The sequence below is a fragment of the Elephas maximus genome, chromosome 19 (genome assembly GCF_024166365.1).
Source record: "Elephas maximus indicus isolate mEleMax1 chromosome 19, mEleMax1 primary haplotype, whole genome shotgun sequence".
Lineage (NCBI taxonomy): Eukaryota > Metazoa > Chordata > Mammalia > Proboscidea > Elephantidae > Elephas > Elephas maximus.
Window position 1 is genome coordinate 73,226,644 of NC_064837.1, and position 17,013 is coordinate 73,243,656.

At 45.2% G+C, this 17,013-nt stretch overlaps 1 long non-coding RNA gene across 6 annotated transcripts in view; it reads right to left on the minus strand.

Annotated features, from left to right (window-relative positions):
- Positions 1 to 379: 379 nt before the first annotated feature.
- Positions 380 to 17,013, minus strand: part of LOC126062102 (uncharacterized) — a 30,334-nt gene continuing 13,700 nt past the window's right edge. For 3 of the 6 annotated variants that reach the window (XR_007513975.1, XR_007513970.1, XR_007513972.1), the window contains 2 exons: positions 10,129 to 11,800; positions 380 to 3,127 (listed from right to left, as the gene is read on the minus strand). This is a non-coding gene — a long non-coding RNA (uncharacterized LOC126062102). The remainder of the gene's footprint in view (positions 3,128 to 10,128; positions 11,801 to 17,013) is intronic. The other 3 variants (XR_007513971.1, XR_007513974.1, XR_007513973.1) reach the window with 3 other exon arrangements.

The following is a 17,013-nucleotide window of genomic DNA, read 5'->3' on the forward strand; positions in this document are numbered from 1 at the left end:
CCCCTGAGGTCTCCTTCTACCTAAATAACAGACTGGCTCCCAGAATAATGAACATCACCCGCAAGTACTGTGCTCCTTTAAAAATCACCTATATGAGACCAAATGGTCAACTATTTAAAAAAAGATGAGCATGTCAGAGTCAGGGAAACGAGATTATAGGAAAGAGAACAACCAGAACATAAATAAGGAGAATGTTCAAGAATTGCGAAGAATGTAACCAATGTCACGGAACAAATTGTGTAGAAATTGTTGACTAGGAACCTAAAGCACAGTAAAATATTATTTAAAAAAAAAGTAATAAGCTTAGAAACAGCGGTGGTGCTTGCACAGCATGATGAACACAACGTCACTGAACTGCGCATGTGAAGACGGTGGGAATCACAAGTGTGTTGTCACCTATATACTGACCACAATAAAAAGAAAATTTTAAATATTTATGGAATCGAATACAGCTCCAGGATCTGTTCTACCTTCTTATATATAAGACCTAAGCAAATACATTCCCTTTTAAGAAATGCACACTTAGTCCAAAGCCAAAGATCGCTGCTTAAGAGGCAGTTCCTAAAATGAGGAATAAACTCAGTTGAAATGTGAACCCTCTCAAGCTTGCTCCTTTGTAAAGCCCGATTCCAGATTCAACCCCAGCTTCCCTACTAGACAAGGCACACGGCTGTCCAGCTGCTCTTAGAAAGCAAGAAATCCACCACCCAAGGGTCAGTTTTGCCTCAGGCAGCCCTGCTGTTCATTCAAACCTCCCAGGCTGCCTTGCAATGAGAAACGCTTGATTTTCACATCACCTGCCTTCGCACTTCCTATTACGTTGTATTTGCATTTTTACAAGCACTACATCATACTCTCACTGTCCCCTGGCTCTATAAATCTTCTAGGAATGCATGTAAGAGATCTCCTAAGGAAAAGGGCCTCGATATATATACTTCAGTTTCCTTTTTCTCCTGTGTTGTGATTAGGAATACATGTCAGCCAGCGTTATTTCCTTATTGCCTACACAGCAGGTACTGTGGGAACAAAATTTGGCTGCCAAGACAAAGGTGCCGGGGGAGGAGTTGTCATCGAAGAAGCTGTCTGGAACTGTTTGGCTTTTGAATTAATTACGTTTAGTTATTGAATTACATTCATTGTCAGAAATACAAACTTAAACATGAATGTAAAATATAATAATCTGAGAAGCAACAGAAACCTACTTTTGCTCATGGAATTAGAGGCTGCTGGGGTTATGGGGTTGGGCCTTCCTTTGATGCAGTGGGGTTTATCCGGAAAAAGGATCCTGAGTAAGGCCAGTCATGCTGGAGCTCCCAGAGTTTTCAGGAGTGGACAGAAATTTCAGGACACAAGGACTGCTTCCTAAACAGTGATGCCTACTCTTGTAGGTTAAAACATCACACAGTTTACTAAAAGCAAAAAGAAAGTTTTATTCGGCATACATTCAAAAAGGCAAAAGTTGAGAAGCGGCCAAGCGTGCTGCCAGAGCCATGTCTGCCCGAATCCAAGGGAATGTTACAGAATCAGCAAGAATGGGAAAACGGACAAGCACGCTGCCACATCCATGCCTATCTGAGTCCAAAGAACATTACAAAGTCATCGGTATATATTAACACTACGAAACGGGCAAAAGCATTGAAAGCTTCACCTGTTCACAGATTGCCCAGAAACTGTGATCCTACATTGTGAACTGTCCCTCTCAACAATCACTGGTACCGGTCTCAGCAATGACAGTTAGGCGGGTCTTCATCGGTCCAACAAATTCCTATTCACTAAATGTTAATAGAAAAAGGTAAGAGTGGAAAGTCTCCTCTGTTCCGGCTTATGTGAGAGGTTCCCTAAAACATATTTTCCAAGATTATCTTAGCTATTGTCTTTATGCCTCAGGGTCCAGCTGATGTGTCCTTGTGAGTCCTTGGGAGCCCAGCTCCAGCTGGGTCACATTTTCTATGCTCAAGGACAGGGAATAATGACTCCCGTATTATTTCCTACCTCAATACACATACTGTGTGCATACACACTCGAAACACAGTGCAACGTCTGAGACAGTCCTGATTTCAAACACTGAGTTTCCTCGTCGCCATGTGTACCCCAGCCTTCATTAGACGACGCTTCCTGAATTTTGTTCATGAAGTGCTGCTGTCCTTGCAATAATTCAAGAACCTACCACCTTGAGCTAAGGAGCGAGGTGACTTTAGAGGCACAAAACTAGATATGTTGATAAGAATTGAAGTCTAGAGTAGAACCTTTGTGCTGTGGGTAAGAGAAAGAACCCACAAATGGCCCTAAGAGGTTCACACGATTTGTGGTACCAACTGTAATTTGAAGAAAACATGTAGCTTTTTGCCTGTCAGGTCCCCTTTGTGGAATGTCTCCTCACCCCAACCTGCCCTCGGCCCCTCCCCCACTGTAGCATGTCTTGAGTCCTACAGTCTACCTCTGTTTGGATTCAAACTTCTCCCTCCTTTCCTTGGATCTCTGAGCATCTGCTGGAGCCAGGTCACTCTCTGAGTCCAGGATGTGACCGAAGGCTGAAGGCTGCTAGACAGCTGTGGTCAGTGTCCAAGCCTGTGGAGATGACATCGGCAGGAGGTGAGATGGTAGGGAGGTGGTATGTTATCAGGTCCCTGCCACCTGTTCAACCTTTGGAAATTCAAATTTGACACTTTCCTTAGGGACAAGCTCCCTGAGCAGGAGTAAGGAGTGGACCCTTTAGACCACCGAGGACATCCCACCTGGGGAGGATGAAGAGGCATGTTGGAAAAATGAGACAGGATTTTGGGGAAAAAAGGAAGGGGGGTTACAATGTGCATCACGAAAAGAAACACTAGGTAGGAGATGGGGAAACCGCTCTTCTAAAGACTTACCCTTCAAGAAAGTCTGGAGGATGTCTTTCACTTCAGAAGGTCCCTTCCCTGCTATTGAGCCTGCTGGGGGCATTTCAGACAGAGTGGAAGTCAACCCTGTTCCATGTGTTGGAAACAGTGTATGACGACGGCAGGGTGTCTGCCAGGGATTCCAGAGACAGGCTCTGAGAGTAAGTGACAGCTTGGGCCTCTTCTTGGTACACAGAGGCCTAGGAGCCTGGTTGAACTGCTCACAAGTTCTCTACTGGGAAACTTCTCAACTGGAGGGAAGGAAAATAAAATTCACTGCAGGGACTCTGGCAATGTTCACCATTTCCCCATTCTATACTGCCACTTATCACTTGAGATTCACTGCACTGATTCCCAGTGACCAGGCAGGGAATTCAGATGACCTAACACCTGGTTGCCTCTCCTCCTCCTCCATTCGCCCTTTTCCTTTGTCTTAACAGCAACTCCAGTGCCCGGACAGAATATGATCATGAACTCTGGTGCCTCCATGTCTGCTTTCCCTGCACTGCCCTTTCCCCAACCCACTCTCAGACCTCCACACTGAACACCCTGGGAGCAGCACCCACTAACCTTCATGACTTTATCATGTCCTCCTGGAACCCCTTTGGTGCTCTCTGCTTTCCCTGGGACACTACTGATGCCAGGTGGTGGTGACTCTGGCCCCAGTGGGGCCCAGCCTGGCAAGGTCACTGTCCAAGTCAGGATACAAGGGAGATCAGAGAAGCTCCCTGGAACTCAGACCTTTGTCATGGCTCAGACCCCACTCAACTGGAGCGCCCCGGGGGCTCCCGGTGGGGCAGTTGAGCATGCTCCACCTCCAACTGGGGAAGCATCTGGTGTGGAGCAAATGATTCCTGCCACTTCTGTTGTGGATACTCTGGCTTACAGGGGAGGTTGGCCCTCAGCTCTGTCTCTTCAAGCTGCACCACCAGCTGCCTAACTGGCCTCCATTTTCCCCCCAGTGAAGGCTTGGTCAGGTCAACATGGTTCTTTCTGGGGAGGACAACCTGGCCACAACCCAATCCAGGCCTTCGCTGGATGACTCCTCCTGTAACCCTAAAAGTGTTTACAAGAACTACCAACGTTGGCAACGCTCCAAGTTCCTGGCCCGGAGGCACCTTCCCCGAAGTCCTGATACAGAAGCTCTTTCCTGCTTTCTCATGTGAGTGCCCTAGTCAGTGCGGACACCTGAGATTATCCTGCAGCTTTCAAATAAAGGGAAACCGTGGTGGTGTAGTGGTTAAGAGCTACAGCTGCTAGCCCAAAGGCTGGCAGTTCGAATCCACCAGGCACTCCTTGGAAACTCTATGGGGCAGTTCTACCCTGCCCTATAGGGTCGCTATGAGTCAGCAGCGGGTTGGGTTTGGTTTGGTTCAAATAAAGAGAGTTTGGGGAGACACAATAGAAGTTAGGCTCTTTAGCAACACCTGAAAGGAAGTCATGAGGGCGATGGGATATGTCATGAGAAGATACATTCCCAATAATATTAACCAATCTTCCCCATGTACAACAATTTCAGGTGCCTTATCTCAACTGATGCTGACCACCCTGTACGTGAAGCCTATCTTTATACTGGAATCATTACCCTAATAATTATTTACAGGAGACTAAACACTTCCATTTAAGTGTGGAGCCATGATGCAAATTTTGGTCGCAGGCTACAAACACCATATTCCTCTGTTGGTCTTTACTTTCCAGCAGAGGAGTTGACCATATGTTCGCCAGTGCCATATCAAATCCAGATAAGGGTGGAGACGGGCAAGGCCTAGAACAACCATTTTAAGTATATTCCCACCCTCATTCCTCTGGAGAATTCCAGTTATGACAGGGAGGTGGTAGAATATGCACAGTGGTGAAGGGCTTGGGCTCTGCCCTAGCCAGACTTGTAATACTGAGCAGGTCATTCTACATCTCCACCCTCCAGTATCTCATCAAATAAAGAGACAATTACAATTAATTCAGAATTCAGAGGACAGCTAAGAAGATGACATGAGCTAATATAAGAAGTGCTCAGAGAGTGCCTGACACTTGCGGTGCCTCATTACATGATGTCCAGTACTGTCACGAAGGAAAGGCAACATAGTACAAGAAAATACCCACAAAAGCAAAAATGTCCTAGTTGCCGTGTGTGTGAGTAGAAATTAGCCATGAATTCCAGGGTCCTGGGCTTCTGTGAATGGAAGGCAGAGTGATTAGTCATGTGGGAAGATTTGTCTTTTCACAGCAGATCCTGTATCTCTCAACCCTGGGTTCCCCACAGTTATTTCGGGTCAACCAATAATAAACACTTAGCACAATCCAAAGGATGTTTTTCCACATACAAGTTGCTCCCAAATGGCTGAAAGATTGAAGGAATCTTCCCCGCCCGACGCTACGGGAATAAAGACAAAGTCCAACAAATCCAACTTTCAAGCAGTCTTAGGGATTCCCTGCATTCCAAAACAGTTGTGTTCCCTGTTTTATTATATCAAATGCAGTTGGGCAGCATGATTTTGGAAGCTCCAGATAGCAGAGGTCTCTCTCAGGTGCCACGGGCTGCCCTCACCTCTACTCTACTTCTGAGCAGAACTCCTGCTCTTCACACCCTGAGTCTCTAGGGCTGTGTTCAGCAAACTGCAGAACATCCACACTCAAGAGTCACCTGGGAGCTGGTGAAAATGTTCATTCATGGGGCTCTTGGACTTGATCTTAGAGTGGATTTTAAGATGCTCTGTCAGGCATTCTGTTCAGAGTCCTACCGACTCAAAACGCATTCTTCATTCTTTTCTTTAGGCTGTCCCTCCTGGGAGTGCATCTTAGTGTAGTGGCTCTGCCACTGGTAGCCTGTAGGCAAAAGCACTTGAAATCTCAAGCATTGGAAGAGGGAATTGACAGAGAAATAGCAAGACAGATGTGATGATGGGCAGGGGATATGTGTAAGGGGTGGGGTCAAGATGGGGACGGACTACGTGCTTGTAGGAAGTGACTAACAAGCATGTGGTTTTATCCCAGTCCTTTGATCCCTGGACCGACTGAAGCCCACCACGATCCTGGAGGAGGGACTGTGACGGTCTGTTCAGGAATGGGAGCATAAAAGCAATTCTGACCAGATGATCTTCTATGAGATGGCAGGAAAGGGAGTTCATGGCATCCCAGCTCTATTGGGACTGAGTGATGAGGTGTGAATGAAGAGGGTGGGTTGAGAGTGGCTGCTGTCTGGCTGTGTTGGTACAAGTTGGAGGGTATGTTGTGAGGAGGAGGAGGTGTGCACTTGGACAGGGCTCCTGGTTCCCTGATGATCCCTCTGTACCCTCAGACAATGTCTACCACCACATTCATTGCCTGGAGCTTTGTCCTACCGTCTTCAAGAAATGCACCCCTTCTACATACTGGATTTGTGGATGCCTCGATATTGAGAGCATTAAGATGGAATGGGGATAAACGCTGTGGCTACCAATGGAGATAAACTCCAAGCTGTAGACACTCTGCAGTGAGGGGATATGCTGTACCAGACAGGTTCCTCCTTGCCTCACTGTCCATATACCTGACAGGAAATTTGGGACCGACCTTCCATATGAGAGCTGGCACAAAACTGTTCTGCAGCCATCCAAGAATGGCCCGGGCTGGAAAGCTTTGTTCAGGGGACGGTAACATCTCGAGTCACCCTGTGGATGTGTCTATCACCCTTATTGTCTTTCCCTCCTTGGCTTAAAAAAAAAATCATCAGAGGAGTCTGAATGTTTCCTGAAACCTTAGATTCCACCTTCTTCCCAATACATCTTGGATCACTTTCTCCTTGGTTTATAGCTCACGGGCTCAAAGCCTGACACCAGGACGGGGAATCTAGGATCTAGTCCAGGGTGTTATCTGCAATCAACTTCATCCCATACCAGGTTCAAGCTGTCAGCTCTAGTGTGTGTATTTTAGGAAAGGGCGGGAGAGGCTTGCAGTAGGATGTCCATAAGTGGGGTCCTGCTGTGTGTCACATAGTTATGATTGAAATCAACCAGCCAGTGTCAGAGTCGTGGTGTGCCATCAGGTGCTAAGGGTGTGGAAAGGAACTGAGCACTATGGCTCTGTCAGGAGGAGCTTCCAAGAAGGCATGGCTTATTTCCTTCACAGCCTTCCTAAGTTATGATGAGTTATGTGACAGGTGAAGGGATGATGTGAACACGTAAGGAGCCCCCAAACCGTGTGTGTGTGCCACAGAGGGAAACTCCCTCCTGAGAAATGGACTTACTCAGCACCTTGACAGGTCACTGAAGGCACATCTTTCTCTGCTGCCCGGTGCTGGGGCTCCTGCTGTGCCTTGCCTTCTTCTCAGCAGGGCCTGTGCCTCCCCCATAGAAGCAGAGGAGGAGTTGCAGGTTCAGAAGTTGCAGCATAGGAATGCGTCCGTGTGCCTGCCCCCTCCAGTTTCAAGGAATCTTGATCCTCATAGGCCTTCATCCACTGTGGTTGGCCAGCACCCAGGTATGGCTAACCAATTTCAACAGGAGCTAAGGGCCAGGGATCAAAGGAGGCATGTAGAGACTGGCCATGCTTGGAGAAGGCATTGTCTTCACATGTGGTACTTTCCTTTCAAGAGGAGACGATGGCTATTTTTATCAGTAGAGCCTGCTGGAAGCCTGGGGTCTCAGCTATACTTCATTACACACTAGTAACAAGATCGTCAAGTTTCACAACTACTGTCTCACATGGATTATCAAAGACGAGATCAAATATCTAATCAGCCTAAAACGTGGGTCTCAATGAAAGGACTTCTTGAAAAAGCAATAGTTCCAAGTTTCCTCACAGGATGATTCTCTTGGACATCCTACCAGTTACATCTTCTCCTCTCACAGTTCTTGTGGCTTCAGGTGTGCCCATCCCACCAGGGACCATTTTAGAGTCTCCAAAATTCTGTCCTTCCAACATATGCTTCAGTGGTGTCTTAGTTATTTAGTGTTGGTATAAAAGAAATCACACAAGTGAATGGCTTTAACAAACAAAAATTCATTCTCTCAGAGTCTAGGAGGCTAGAATTCCAAAATCTAGGTACCAACTCCCAGGGAAGGCTTTTTCTCTTTTGGTTCCAGTGGAAGGCATTGTCATCAATCTTCCCCTGATCTAGGAGCTTCTCAGCACAGGAATCTGGAGTCCAAAGGACGGACTCTACTCTGGGAACCTCTTTCTTGGTGGCATGAAGTTTTTCTCCTCTCTACTGGCTTCTTTCTTTATATCACAAAAGAGATTGACTCAGGATACAGCCTAAACCTGTAGATTGAGTCTTGCCTCATTTACACAACTGCATCTAAACCTGCCTCGTTAACAGCATAGAGGCTAGGATTTACAACACACAGGAAAATCACATCTGATCAAAAAATGGTGGATCACCACACAATACTGGGAATCATGGCCTAGCCAAGTTGACACACATTTTGTGGGGACACAACTCAATCCATAACAGGTGGAATGAGCTAGAATGTTCTGCCAAATCTCCCTTCTTCTTTCCAACCTCTCCTTTAGTGTTCATTCCAAGGAAGGGAGATCCCAAGGCACGGCCCTTCAACCAGCAGCAACACAGACCCCAGTGCCCTTGGGAGGCCAAGCAACCCAATCAGATCCCTCCTAAAGCTGTGAAAGAGTATGTCGTAATCATGGAAGATCTGCTTGGACCTGCCCATTCAGCCACTGTGGAGCCAGATACAAAATATGAAGAAGAAGAAGAAAATGAGCAACAACAGGAAGACCCTGGGATGTACCCAGACCCAGGACTCCTGACCTACATTGACAAGCAATGTTCACAGGGAGAATTTATTACCAAGGTGAGCTGGGACTAGAGGTTTGGTATCTGTGGGTTCTGTAATTTTGGCATTTCATCAACCAAACATCGAGTTTGGTCCCAGGCATTGTAATTGAGTTTGATTCCTTACCCTGTGATCAATGAGTGTGTCTTTTTCTTGTGTGTGTGTATGTGTTTGCCTATGTGTAGGTTGGTGTGGTGATGTTTTAATACACCATTGGATGCACATTCACGAAGAGGATTATTGATTGTCTTCAAGATCCTCTGAATCACTGCTTACTTCTTGTCAAGGATGTTCACATGCCTCCACCTTCTGTTATCTGCTATCAGGTAGAAGTGGTTATTCGCCCTCAATTCCTGGAAATGTTACTATCACCAGAATCACAGACAGATCCCATGTCCTTAACATAGAAGCTGGAAGAAGAAGACAGACTTACTCTCACCCAGGTAAACCAGAGGAGGAAGGGAAAATAATAACATGAAACCCACAGCATTTCATCTAAGCCAACAGTGCCTTGGCCGCACAGCTTCAGGGGGAGGTCAGCTCCAGGTGCGGAAGCAGGTGCAGAACTAGGAAGTAGGAGACAATGGAGCGGCTGAGAGGAGCAGTGGTAAGGCATTATGGCTGGGAAAACCACACAGGAGGATGGACAGGTAGAGCTGCAGTACTGGTTACTGAACCACAGTCATTTGACTGACTTCCCTCATCCCTGTCCCAATATCATGGACTCTACGACCAGCTCATCCATGCGTTCTCACAACCTGTACAGGATCAGTTAATTATACATTTTCCTTCCTCACAGCTGCTAGAGATGCGACTACTGGAATTGAAAGGAGAAGTGGGTGTGGAGGCACCACCTACTTGTGCTGTGCCACCCTTGGAGTCACTTTGTACAGAGTAGGCCATCAGTCAAGACTCAGGGAGCACAGAAAACCACTGTCTTCAACTAGGGATCAGTGAGAAAATAGGCACGAAAACGTTGAATGCAGATGACCTGCCAAAAAAGGGTAGAAGAGACAGTGGCCTGTCTAAGTCAAAAGAACTTGCTCTCTTTACGTGGGGTCCAAAGTCAAAGAAACCTAAGTCTGAACAATCAACTTCTCCTCATCAGGGTTCCAGTCACACTTCCCCTAAATTGGGAACTAGAGGGTTGTTAATGTTCTTAGAAAACACTCCGATTAGTGAAACACCTGGGAAAGGAGAAGGGCCCAGGGAAGAAAAAGAGGAGGAAGAGGAGGATCTCCCCAGCCTTGCCTTTCTCTTGGCACCTCAAAAAAGCCTTTGCCCTGGGATCTTTCCAAGAGTCCTCTGCCTGCCTTTAGCATTTGGCACCATGGAGTTTGGGGCACGTGGCAAGCATCCCAGCCCCTATCTCCTGAGACAGTGAGTCTTACCCAACCTGGACATACAGCCACCAAAAGTCTAAGATCCCATCTAAAGTTAGAGCCCCACCACTTGCTGCCAAAAGGTCCTACTCAGGGACTGACCTTGGAGTCTCTGGGAGGCAACTCTGGGTCAGCAATGAGGTCCATCTCTCAATGCCTCTAAAAAGAAAGTGTGACACCTCAACTCATGAGAAAAGTAAGGTGGCATTTTAGCCAATAGTGAGCTTTCCTCTTCCATGTGTCGGACCCTCAAATTGGAGACCCCTCCACAGATTTGGATTATCAACCCCCTCTCCTCATTAGGCTAAAGATCCTCCCCTATCCCAGTGGTATTTCTTGGCTGTAGGACAGATACCAGGAGGCCAGAGAGGGAGGCCAAAGACTGGGCAGGGTGCACATGTACTTCCAGGGTGGGAAACGAAGAACAGCAGCCTTACTGTACAGAATGAAAAAAAAAAAATTTTTTTTTTTTTTTTTTGTACAGAATAGTCCTCTGTAAATTGGGATTAAAGATAAGTTTTGTTTGAAGAAATTCTCATTCCTTCTTTCTTCTTGTTCTCCTCTGCTGCTGGATGGATTGTGGTGCTGTGAAAAGAAAAAGACACAGGTGTCCCCTGTTTCCCTGATCCACATGTGACTGGCCAATTCTTTCTCCCAGCTTTAACTGATGTCCTCAGAATGCTCTTGGGGAGTCTGGCTTTGGCCTCTCACAGCTCACTGATAAATCGCCAGTGATCAATTTCATCATCCATTTCTCACAAGCCCTGGCTTGGCTTGGGGCGCTTTCTGTGGATAGCCTATCAGTCTCCCTCTCTCTTAACAATCTATTAATGGAATTTGGATTTCAACCTCTCAGCCTTCTTGGTCATTAACTAGTGTTTCTATAACTGAGCTTGGAGACTGCGCTTTTGTTTAAGGTGCTGTTTTTCTGTTTCCTAGAAAGATGCGGGACAACAAACAGATCTTAAATGATCCTCAGCACACCCAGGGCTTTTCCTGTGTGGTTGATTTGACCTGACAGGATCAAGACTTGGCTTCTTGGGGGCATGGTTCTCTGTTTCTCTGCATTCACTCTAGAAAAAGGCATCATTAATTCTCAGGAGGACTATTATATAGGCAATAGCAGTCTGCTATTTCTGAACCCCGATGAGGATAGAAGGAGATGGAAATGTGCTGAAAACATATTTATGAGGAGTCCTTTTAATAGTGTGTATATGAGCTAAAAAAAAAAAAAAAATTTTTTTTTTTTTATATGAGCTATGAAAGTAGTCCCTTTGCCTTATTTCTGTGCAGGAAAGAATCTGATCCAGCAGGAGTGGGAATGTCCATCTTGCTGTGGTGAAGGGGACTGACCTCAGGTGCCTTTGGGATCCTCCAAGGAGCATCCTACAAGCACTCTTTTCTTTCCTTGCCAAACAATGACTGAAATTCTAGGCTTAAATCGATGTAGGTGTAGTCTTATATTTAAAATAGGTCCTTAAAAACAAGAGGAAACCTACCTTACACAACAAGTATAAAACCCAGGAGAAGTGAAGATGTGATGAGCTTTACAGCAGACCTGGAATGCCTGGAGTGTGCAGGGCTAGATGTGAGCACGGTGGGAAGGGCTGAGAAGGGCTGAGGCATCAGTCATCCTACTGTTCTGGCACTTGCATAGGCCCCATGTTCACAGCAGTGGGCCTTCCTGTAATGTGGCAATTGCTGCCTGGGAGCTGCCTCAGGTACTGGGAGGTTTCCATTTGGGATCTGGATGGAGACCTTGGCAAGTAAGAGCCTGTTGGGGAAAATAATCAAGACAAAGAGATGAGAATGAGGGGGTAGGGCAACTCTTCTCTTTCCTCAAAATTGTCAAGTTCTTGCCCTACAATCTCTGCTTAAATCCTCAAATCCAGGTGTTCACGGCCTGACATCTCGAGCCCATTCCTCTCAGTAGCTCTGATTCCCAACTTGGAAACTTCCGGTAACTCACCAGTGTTCCCTCCCAGCCCAATGCTTTCTTCTACAAGTTCTAAGTTCTGATTTTATTCCAAGTGTCTGTGAGTTTTCAGGAATGAAGTGTTCCAGAAGCTTTCTGGCTGTCATGGATTGAATTACATCACCCCAAAAATGTGAGCATCACTTTGGCTGGGCCGTGATTCCCAGTAACGTGTGGTTGTCCTCCATCGTGTGATTATAACTTTTCCATTAAAGAGGATAAGGGTGGGATCGTCAGGTCACATTACTTACGCTTACTAAGGTTACCCTCCTGGTCCAATGTAAAGGGCATTTCCCTAGGGTGTGACCTGCACCACCTTTTATCTCACAGAGATAAAATGAAACAGAAGCAAGAGGCCCCAGATAAATAAGGCATTACTGAAAAAGAAGAACAAAGTGGGAGGCCTTACTTTACCTGATTTTAGAACCTATTATACTGCCACAGTAGTCAAAACAGCCTGGTACTGGTACAACAACAGAAACATGGACCAATGGAACAGAATTGAGAATCCAGACATAAATCCATCCACATATGAGCAGCTGATATTTGACAAAGGCCCCCGAAACAGTTAAATGAGGAAAAGACAGTCTTTTTTAACAAATAGTGCTGGCATAACTGGATATCCTTCTGCAAAAAAATGAAACAAGACCCATACCTCACCCCATGCACAAAAACTAACTCAAAAAGGATCAAAGACATAAATATAAAATCTAAAATGATAAAGATCATGGAAGAAAAAATAGGGATAACTTTAGGAGCGCTAATACATGGCATAAACAGTATAGAAAACATTAAAAAGAACTTAGAAGAAAAACTAGATAACTGGGAGCTCCTAAAAATCAAACACTTATGCTCAGCCAAAGACTTCACAAAAAGAGTAAAAAGACTACCTACAGACTGGGAAAAAGTTTTTAGCTATGACATTTCTGATCAGCGCCTGATCTCTAAAATCTACATGATACTGCAAAAACTCAACAACAAAAGACAAATAACTCAATTAAAAAATGGGCAAAAGATATGAGTAGACACTTCACTAAAGAAGACATTCAGGTAGCTAACAAATACATGAGGAAACTTTCACAATCATTAGCCGTTAGAGAAATGCAGATCAAAACTACAATGAGTTTTCATCTCACTCCACCAAGAGAAACACAAAATAATAAATGTTGCAGAGGCTGTGGAGAGATTGGAACACTTCTACACTGCTGGTGGGAATGTAAAATGGTACAGCCACTTTGGAAATCGATTTGGCGCTTCCTTAAAAAGCTAGAAATAGAACTACCATATGATTTACCAATCCCAGTCCTTGGAATATATCCTAGAGAAATAAGAGCCTTTCCATGAACAGATATATGCACACCCATGTTTACTGAAGCACTGTTTACAATAGCAAAAACATGGAAGCAACCAAGGTGCCCATCGACAGATGAAAGGATAAATAAATTATGGTATATTCACACAATGGAATACTACTCATCGATAAAGAACAGTGAGGAATCTGTGAAACATTTCATAACATGGAGGAACCTGGAAGGCATTACACTGAGTGAAATTAGTCAGTTGCAAAAGGACAAATATTGTATAAGACCACTATGATAAGAACTTGAGAAATAGTTTAAACTGAGAACACATTCTTTTCTGGTTATGACTAGGGGGAGGGAGGTAGGGTGGGAGAGCGGCATTCACTAATTAGATAGTAGATAAGAACTACTTTAGGCGAAGGGAAAGACAGCACACAATACAGGGGAGGTCAGCACATCTGGACTAAACCAAAACGAAACAAATTTCCTGGATAACTGAACGCTTCGAAGGCCAGCGTAGCAGGGGCAGGGGTCTGGGGACCATGGTTTCAGGGGACATCTAAGTCAATTGGCATAATAAAATCTATTAAGAAAACATAATGCATCCCACTTTGAAGAGTGGCGTCTAGGGTCTTAAACGCTAGCAAGCAGCCATCTAAGATGTATCAGTTGGTCTCAACCCACCGGAATCAAAGGAGAATGAAGAACACCAAGGACAGAAGGCGATTATGAGGCCAAGAGACAGAAAGGGCCACATGAACCAGAGACCACATCATCCTGAGACCAGAAGAACTAGATGGTGCCCAGCTACAACCGATGACTGCCCTGACAGAAACCACAACAGAGATCCCCGGAGGGAGCAGGAGAGCAGTGGGGTACAGACCCCAAATTCTCTTAAGACCAGACTTAATGGTCTGACTGAGACTAGAAGGACCCCGGTGGTCATGGCCCGCAGACCTTCTGTTGGCCTAGGACAGGAACCATTCCTGAAGCCAACTCTTCAGACAGGGATTGGACTGGACGATGGGTTGGAGAGGGATGCTGATGAGGAGTGAGCTTCCTGGATCAGGTGGACACTTGAGACTGTGTTGGCATCTCCTGTCTGGAGGAGAGATGAGAGGGTGCAGGGGGTTAGAAGCTGGCAAAATGGACACGAAAAGAGAGAGTGCAGGGAGAGAGCGGGCTGTCTCATTAGGGGGAGAGTAATAGGGAGTGTGTAGCAAGGTGTATATGGGTTTTTGTGTGAGAGACTGAATGATTTGTAAACTTTCAATTAAAGCACAATAAAAATTATCAAAAAAAACTAAACTTGAACGTACATTCATCTAGAGCTGAATTTAAAAAATTAAATTCCATGTCAAAAAGTATTTTTCAAAATGTTTAGCCCAAGAATATGGTTGTATCCCAAGGAAACCACTCCATTCTGTTTTATGACTGGACTCCCCCCTCTTCTAAGTCCCATACTATAAGCATTTACAAATTTCATCTCAGCATCAGGACTAGAGAATATCCATTAAGAATCCCACCAAAGTGCAACATGTAAGCAAATCAAACCTTTGGGGCTCTATTTTGCAAATTTCATGGGCCACTAGGGCTAATTAAAAGAGCAACTATATAAGGTTGGTGCAGGTTTGAGAAAGAAATTACATTTTCTGCTTTAAAGCTCTTGATAATTCGATATTTTGGTATTAGGGCCATCATGTGTACTTTTATAGACAGGCAGCCAAATAAACAATAAATGTTCCTTAAAAAAAAAAAAAAGAAACAGAAGCAAGCAGAGTTGGGGACCTCATACCACCAAGAAAGCAGTGCTGGGAGCAGAGTGCATCCTTTAGACCCGGGGTCCCTGTGTGGAGAAGCTCCTAGTCTGGGGAAGACTGATGAGAAGGTCTTCTCCTGGAGCTGATGTCCTGAATTTGGACTTGTAGCCTACTTTACTGTGAAGAAATAAACTTCTCTTTGGTAAAATCATCCACTTGTGGGATTTCTGTTAAAGCAGCCCTACATGACCAGGACACTGGCCAACACCATGCAGGTGCCTCATACAGTGTCTTCCTTAGCACAGACCCCAATCCTGGTGTATCCCTGGTATTTAGGGGAGTGTATACATCAAACTTCAAAAGACAAATGGTGGGTGCGGGACAGAGCCCTGGATCCTCCGTTCACTAGTGTTTGACTTTAGAAAAGTCCCTTAACTCCTCCACATTTCAGGGTCTTCACTGGGAAAATAGCCACTAACACTGTCCACCTCTCAGGGTGTTTGGGATATTAAAGGAGTCATGCCAGAAGGGAATTTGCTCCAGCACGTGCCATGCACCCGTCCCTCAGTCAACAAAGGGAATCATCACATCTACACTTTCCAAGTTGCACCTGTGTATGGCTGATCATTTCTCAGAAATAGGAAGAGCCTGGTTATTACGGATTGAAGTGTGTCCCCCAAAAATGTGTGTCAATTTGAATAGTCCATCATTCCCTGTATGGTGTAATTATCTACCATTTTTTTCATCTGATGCGATTTTCCTATGTGTTGTAAATCGCACATCTATGATGTTAATGACGTGGGATAAGCGACAGTTATGTTAGTGAGGTAGGACTCAGCGCACAAGATTAGCTTATGTTTTAAGTCAATCTCTTTTGAGATATAAAAGGGAGAAGCAAGCAGAGACACATGGGGGCCTCTAACCACCAAGAAAACACACTAGGAGCAGAATGTTTCCTTTGGACCCAAAGTTCCTATGCATAGAAGTGCCTAGATCAGGGGAAGATTGATGACAAGGATCTTTCTGCAGAGACAGAAATCCTCACTTGGAGCTGATGCCCTGAATTTGGACTTGTACCTATTAGACTGTGAGAGAATAAAATTCTGTTTGTTGAAGCCATCCACTTGTGTTATTTCTGTTTTAGCAGCCCTAGAACTAAGACACTGGTGCTATCCCCATCTCAGTACTCTGAGGAACCCTGAAATGTACCCACCAGCCTGCATAATGGGGTCCAACAAAAGGTCCATCTACTCACAAACATCCTCCCTCACAGGCACCTGGAAGGCACCTAGCAACCACATGTCCGTATCACCAACAGAGCTGAGCTTCTTCAGGTTCGATGTATTCCATCACAAATATGTGCTCTCCACAAAGGAACTTCCTCTCGGTAAGGTTTCAGAGCTCTTTTCTGGGAAACCAACAAGATCTGGATTTGTGATTTGAAGAGCTGAGTATTCCCCCAAAATGACCAGCAACAGAGGAAATTTTTGTACCTGGAGAAGTCTTTTCCCTGTAATAATTTTCTTCTTGTTGTCGTTAGGTGGCGTCGAGTCGGTTCCAACTCATAGTGACCCGATGTACAACATAATGAAACACTGCATGGTCCTGCGCCATCTTCATAATCGTTATGCACGAACCCACTGCTGTAACCACCATGTAAATCCATCTCATTGCGGGTCTTCCTCTTTTTTGGCTGACCCTCTACTTTACCAAGCATGATTGTCCTTCTCCAGGAACTGATCCTTCCTGATAACACATCCAACGTATGTGAGACTAGTCTCGCCTTCCTTGCTTCTAAGGAGCATTCGTATTGTACTTCTTCCAAGACAGATTTATTCGTTCTTTTGGCAGTCCATGTCATATTCAATACTCTTCACCAGCACCACAATTCAAAGGCATCAATGCTTCTTCAGTCTTCCTCATTCATCCACAAGCTTTCATGTGCATATGG